Raw genomic sequence first — 7582 nt, 5'->3', positions numbered from 1 at the left:
GAATCACAGTTGTTCATGTTCTCTTTGTCCAAAAATCACAGTCATCTATCTTCTATTTATCCAAACATCACAGTCGTCCATCTTATATTTATCCAAACATCACAGACGTCCATCTTCTCTTTGTCCAAACATCACAGTCGTCCATCTTAGTGACGAAAGTCTTACATATAATAAAAAAGATAAGAACACTCTGTCGTGTGAAATCAATTCATAACGTTTTTAAATCGATTTATGCCAAGGTTTTGAAAATTTAAACATTCGCAGTCGGTAGGATTCGAACCTACGCGGGAATATCCCAATGGATTTCTAGTCCATCGCCTTAACCACTCGGCCACGACTGCGTGAAGATACTTTTTATATGAAGTTTATTTCTTAACAGGAATTGAAATAAAATTGGATCATGCTAAAGGTTATACTAATACCAACATCATGTCATTTACCAATTTAGCTAAGAATTATGTCAATAACTTCATACTTCTTCAACTTTTCTGTCACTCTCTGTCATTTTATTCCAGGACTGCTAGGCCAGTAACGTGTTACGCCCTCTCCTCGACCACGAGGCTAAAACTACAGAGCATACCAACCATGGGTAATGAATGAGTAGCTCTATAATCTTATACAATTTGCGAACCGTGGTGTTTGTCCGAGTGTTCGTCTGTTCCCCGTTTGAATACCCGTGCAAACAGATTCTTTCTCACCATCAGGATTTGGTCCATGTTTTTGGACGAGTGAGGGTCAGGTTCAGCGTTGATCTCTTCCTCCCTCACACGAATTGTTATTTGTTCGCACTGAATCCTAGGTAATAACCCTTTTTACGTTGTTGCAGTATCATAAATTTTGTTCATTGTCCGCTGTTTTGATTAACATATCCTTTTCGTGCCATGGTCCACTTCATGGTGTAATATTATCTCGTATATTTTCATTAACTTCACTCATGCATGATCGCAATATTAGTCCGTTTTCACAATATAGTTCTAGGGTTCAGTTAGTCTAGTACTGTTTGGCCTGTAAATTTCTTATTTATGATGTTAAGAGGGGAGAGGTACTTAGGTTCATCATGTATTATGTAACTTTCTAGTTTGTTCATCAGTTAATTTTTATTAATATTTTTTATTATAATATTGAAGCAGTTATACAGGCGTCTGTCTGTTAGTGTTGGCATGTTTGAATAGTTTTGGAGAAATACTGAGTTTGTTGATAGAGGGACTCTAAGTGATTTCGTTAAAATATAGTTTTAAATATAGTTCGTGGTTGCTGTAGTTTGTTGATGTGTATTTTTCAGATATTTATCGATGTTATACAGGCATATTCTACGACTGGTCTTATGGATTTCTGTAAATTTTGAATATATTTTCTTGTGAAGCTCAGTCAGACTACTAAGGTATTATGCTATTAATGTGTGGTATCCAGTTTAATTTTGAGTCAAATGTTATCCCTAAGAATTTTGCTGATGCTGCTACCTAGATATAATTGTGATATTAATTTGCTTGTATTGTACGATTTTCTAAATAACATGATTTGTGTTTTGTGCACATCAATTTTAATTCTCCACTTATTTCAGTACAATTCCATTTCGTTTAGTTGTGGTTGTATGTTGTTGCTGTTGGGATTGGGGCACTCTTCCACATTGGAACGTTATCTGCGAACTGTGAGCAGCAAGTGGTTCTTTGAGAGGCATGTCGTTGAAATACACGATAAACAGGATAGGGCTAAGTACTCCTCCTTGAGGGACACTCGCCTCCGGAGTGCAGCACTCGGAGTTGTGCAAGCAGGCAAAGCTCAACATTCACCTTTGAAATGACTGGAGAACAGGCATGAATAATGTTGATGCCAAACTTTATTTCGCAAGCAGGATATTCTACCCTGAATTGTTAAGAATAAATCACACTATCATTCACATTTCAAAATGTTACGTCACTTAAAGAATAAAATTGTAGATTTACCGTCTGTTATTGTTGAGCGGCTCTTAGCACGACTGAAATGCTCAACAATTACTTTTCGGGTGGTTTGTTTGTTTGTAATTAAGCACAAAGCTACACAGTGGGCTATCTGTGCTCTGCCCACCACGGGTATCGAAAACCAGTTTCTAGCGTTGTAAGTCCGCAGACATACCGCTGTGCCACTGGGGGGTGGGGGGGGGGCTTTCCGGGCGGGCGGTATAAGTAGCTCAAAGCTTTGGCTCTGAGTGAATCCAAGAGTACAACACAATTATAGTTTCTAAAGTCCACGAAATATAAATTAAATTGATAGATTAACTTAAACTTTTCCCGTCAGTGGGGACGGGTACTTTTGCTTGTCTGTAATACCGAAGATGAGTGTGAAACCAAAACTTAAGTGTAGGAAATGATGTATAACGAGTGTTCAAAGCTATATTTAATCAGTTTTGCAGGTAAATGAGGAAAGAGAATAGAAAATGATCCTGAGGTACGTTAAGTTTTTCAGAAGAAAAGCAAAAAGTCCACGATCACCGTCCGGAAGAGGACATCTAATACATGTTGAAAAGGTGCTCAACTGGAGGCCCAAAAATGGAGAGTTCAACCTATTAAAAATTCCCGCAATTTAACCACTGGCTACAACTATAATCCCATGACTTTCCAACTTAAGTGGTTAAGTGCTATTTAACACAATATTAACTGGAAACTTCTCTCATAACCGTATACTGCCGTGGCTCTAATGCAATTTACAACTTTTTATGGTGTTCTGTTAAATCATATCTCGAAACATCTTCTCTATAAGAGACAGCAGATCTTTTGAAATTCTCGACAGGGTTAATTAATTTTTGCTGCGACATCTAGAAATTCTTATAACCATAGTAAACATTAATAAGTGATAGAAAACGGTCAATGGGTTAGAAATATATTGGAATATTCCCGTGCAGATATGATTCCTATCGACTGCAATATTTCGACAAATATTCATACTTTGAACTCTGTCAAATGAAGTACTGGTTGTTTTATTACAATTACTTTAAAACTTTTCATTGTGTTTTTTTTTTAAATATAAGTAATTCACATTCGTTTTAAGAGTGTTGCAAGATAGTATTAAAAAGAAAGTATAAATTTAAGTGTTTAAATAACTTTAAAACCTTTATGTTAGCAGAGAATTTTTCAAATCACTCAGTTATCAGAATTGTTTCAGTAATCATTAACAACTGTATACTTCATTTGGTAAGAAACAATATCTTCAACTCTGTTCTAACATAGCATAATTGTTGCTATCCTTAACATGTTAGAAACACATCTTTTGTTGCAGCATAAAATTATGTTTTTGAATTAATATTCATTCATATGAAGAATCCATTGATATTAAAGATAAAGAAGCCATTGAAATGTATAAAGGAAAGCTTTTTAAATTGAAATGAACATTTTCGAGTTTTTAGCACCACAAAGTCGAAGAGCTGGCTAAATTAGAAGCATTAACAGTTTATTTCTTGAAAGTATATTTTTCTCTTCTTCTTTTGTTAGTTACTACACAGCTGCAAATTAAGTTTGTACATACATCTATTATAAACACAGAAATTAATACGAATACAGAAAATTTACTGCAAATTCAAAAATTGGTTATGAAAGATATTTTAAGTCACTGAACAAAGCTGTTTAATGACATTATTTTTATTGAACAGAAAAGGAAACCGAAGTTTAAAAGTTATAAATGTTCTTAAAAGTACATGTATTTTTTGTTAGTTTTTCTTGACAGCCACTTGTCTATTTTATAATTACAAAAACACGGTTCCTATGTTATAAAAATTCACCAAAGGATTACTATGGTACTACAGTGACAAACTGTTTTACATCTGTGGTTTAAATTCTGCATTTTATTAATTAAAATAACCAATAAATTATGATGTTTGGTACCTTTGGCCAAAATTCTAGTCAAATGATGGTATCTAGGTGGTTATTGTTGGTCGCTTGTTAAATGATGACTGATTACTTTCATCTATCCATTTATAACACGTGAGCAGAAACGTACTTTATCAAAACAGAAGAAATGGATCTCCATCACAAACATACATAGTGAACACAATTTTTAGGTTTATTTAGCAATGGGACTTCAATTTGAATACAAATTTCATTTTTTTTTATACCTATGTAATTCCACTAACACGTTTCACTTGTTCTAAATGAGAGGATCTTTGGTGAATTTGAAATTAATATCAGAATGTTTTATTTAATCTTCACAAAATTAGCGTGAAAGCACAGATTTCCACATCAAATAAAACTTCTACGGTAATTATTAGTCATTTCAAGGGCACCACAATTACAAATTATGTATTCTCAGTACAAAGCTGTAGAAGTTAACAGTTCAGTTTTTAACTGCTACCAGAATGATACACTTTTACAGTGACAAATATACATACATGAATTTTTTTATGCAAAGATAAAATCATGGTCAATTCTTTTAAGTGATATTTTCTTTTCATACATTTGATTGAAGATTTGAAATCTCAAATTTAGATCTCTAAAACCATGCTGTACACTTGTCCCATGATTAAGGACAGAAACACTTAGTTCAAAATAACCATTTTTTAAGAGCACCACACTCTTGACTATGTACACACCTCTTTCTGTAGTACTGGGAACAACTACTACCATCTTTGTTGCCAGATCAAGTTGAAAATCTGTTTCAACTAGCCACATAAAGTGTCACACAACCTTACTTCTTTTCAACCCAAAGGTGCTGTATTTTCATATAATGAAGAACGTTTAAATAATGGAGTTGACATGCTTCTTGCATCTGATTGCCGTGCAGACCTATATGCCTGATGTACACTAGAGTAAAGGAGTGACTACTGCGAGTGCAGAGGCCTGGTTTCTGTTCTCACGAGCAGAGTTCACAGAAGGTAGTGTTGTCCTTCAACTGTCATGAATATCTTTTATCAAAGTGTCTCCTGTTGATTTACTCACATGTGTATATCTCATACATTTAACAGCCTTTCTTGTGTCCATTACTCTCTTCATACCATGAGATTTAACCTGAAATTCAGAGTTTCCTACAGTATTAACTTTCCTTTGTGGTTTGGTCGAAGAAGGACTTGCATCCTTGCTCTTAAGGAAGAAAAAAAAAAGAAATAATGAATACTTATTAAAACCCAATATGTATCAAGCCTAATTAAGTTCTATAGTATTGCATTATCAAAATAATATTAATTTAAAAATATTACAACAGAAAATCATAAGACATCAAATTATTCCTTGTGCTACCACTAGTTTCTCTTTGAACAAGTAATGGCCATTGACTAATAAGTGAAAATTCCGTACACAAATCAGTCATAAGAGGCTTAGCCAGAAATCAATGAAAACTTATCATTTTGACATCTATCATGAACCTTTCACTATAAAATAATTTGGCCAACTAAAATTAATAAAATGCATATTAAATGATGGCATGTCACCATTTTCATAGAAATACATACACAAAAATAAATTACTGACCATAAAAACAACATCTGCAAGTTTGTTTTTTAAATAAAAGTATGTCAAATAATTTAAAATGACACTTGTGTAAAACATCTATATATGCAATTAAAAGAAATACAATGTTAAAATCATTACACAATACATAGTTATTAAAACAGGGGCTTGCCCTAAAAAAACTGTACAGATGATGTCATAGAACACCAAAACATATAAAGTCTTTTTAGGGCAAGTCCTTGTTTTAAATCTATTGTATAATGATTTTAACACTGTATTCCTTTTAATTGTATACATATAAAAACATGTTGTAACAACAAGAAAGTGTTGGGAAACTTTGTTATATACTCTGACCAAAGATATTAATGATCTTTGTAAATCAATTGAACTGAAATATTTTCTTATTATTATTCACAACATACCTATCAACTTAATCAAATGTTTTTTTAAACAAACATACAGAAACCTTGGTGAATATTTTTTGTGACTTAAATTAGGGTTTCACATTTAAGTCAAGAATTTTGTTTTTCTAAAATACATTTAATAAGCTCTACTACTAACAGAGCTGGGCAATAAGTGGAATTAGATAACTACTAATTATAGACACATGCATTAAACAATTTTATTCATGACTGGCCACAAGGAATGTAGATTATTTACTAGCTACTAGAATTTCGTTCTCACGTAGCCACAAGGAATAAAGATTATTTACTAGCTACTAGAATTTCGTTCTCACGTAGCCACGTTCTCACGTAGCCACAAGGAACGTAGATTATTCACTAGCTACTAGAACATCGTTCTCACGTAGCCACAAGGAATGTAGATTAGTCACTAGCTACTACAGTTTTATTCATGACTGGCCATGTTCTCACGTAGCCACAAGGAACGTACATTATTCACTAGCCACAAGGAATGTAGATTATTTACTAGCTACTAGAATTTCGTTCTCACGTAGCCACAAGGAATAAAGATTATTTACTAGCTTCTAGAATTTCGTTCACAACTAGCCACAACAAGTGAAAATCATTCACTTGTTACTATAATTTCATTCACAACTGGCCACAAGTAATAGAGATTAATATCTAGTTACAAAAAGCACAAATATCTGAAATCAGACAGGTCTTGAATAACTACAGGTTACAAGAAAGGATTCCCAACTGATAGGGAACCCCACACACATTATCTATGTGCCAAAACCATGATAATAGACTTTCTGTTTACTTACATCAAAAATGTGTTGAAGATCTTTGAAGAAGATTAAGCTTATAAAACTACACAACATAACTATATGAGGGATTAAAACGTTATGGTTTACTGTGATGAATATCATAAAATTATGTTCATGATAATGTTTATTTCTACTTTATTGCTTTCCTCTGTGATTTTTACAATTAGTTAATTATGTTTTTACTTCTTTCTAAAAATGTTTTATTGTTGTACATGTTTGTCATTTCTAGTTAGTTAATTCTCTACATGAGAGTGTAATATTATCAGTTTATTAGGCAAAAAGAAAAAAGTTTATGTTTCTGGTCACTTGTGCCCGTCAGTTTGAACCTTGCGCATCAGAGTTTTTAAAAAATAAAAATCTGCCCGCAGCAGTCAATTAAGAATGACCTTTTTTTTTTGCCACACATAATTATATTTTATAGCATTTCAGCACGAAAGTAAGGTAACTGCATTATTATTGCAACAGCACTCACCCATGCCATCAGGAAGTGATCATGTTTTTCCTAGCTAGTATGGCACGTCTTCATCGAAAATTGTAATATATGTACTTTTAACACAAGAAAATGGTTTTAATTTCTATAAAAGTCTGTTATGGAACAAAAACCCAGACCTTTTGGTATCATGGACATTCTTAACGAATATACTTTGAATGACACTTTTGAAAATTTATTGATATCATTGATTTCAGTTTCATTCTCGATCATGAGTACACAGACGGTGTAGTGTGAGCACTTGTTTCCGACATGATGTCAGGCGCAACACAAAGTGTGGCATTGACATGTAATATTGTGGATGTCATCCAATCAGGAAATTCTTGAGCTATTCTCTGGATCAACAAGAGGTCCTTGGGCCCAGTACTAGTGCACAGCACCCTGTCTATGTCTATGGCAGTTATTTTGGTGTAAAGTTAATAGTTTAGAGAAAAACTATTAATCACCAAAGGT

At 33.3% G+C, this 7582-nt stretch overlaps 1 protein-coding gene and 1 non-coding gene across 2 annotated transcripts in view; both read right to left on the bottom strand.

Annotated features, from left to right (window-relative positions):
* Positions 1-259: 259 nt before the first annotated feature.
* Trnas-aga lies at positions 260-341 on the bottom strand. The gene has a single exon. It is a non-coding gene; the product is annotated as a tRNA-Ser (tRNA).
* Positions 342-4014: 3673 nt separating this feature from the next.
* LOC111085930 overlaps positions 4015-7582 on the bottom strand; it is a 17530-nt gene continuing 13962 nt past the window's right edge. The window contains exon 2 of the mRNA XM_022386825.1: positions 4015-5045. The gene's annotated coding sequence lies outside the window, so the exon portion shown is untranslated. The remainder of the gene's footprint in view (positions 5046-7582) is intronic.

Source organism: Limulus polyphemus, unplaced genomic scaffold (assembly GCF_000517525.1).
Source record: "Limulus polyphemus unplaced genomic scaffold, Limulus_polyphemus-2.1.2 Scaffold722, whole genome shotgun sequence".
Classification (NCBI taxonomy): domain Eukaryota; kingdom Metazoa; phylum Arthropoda; class Merostomata; order Xiphosura; family Limulidae; genus Limulus; species Limulus polyphemus.
The sequence above is the reverse complement of the archived record's forward strand: the minus strand, read 5'-3'. Positions and strand labels throughout refer to the sequence as shown.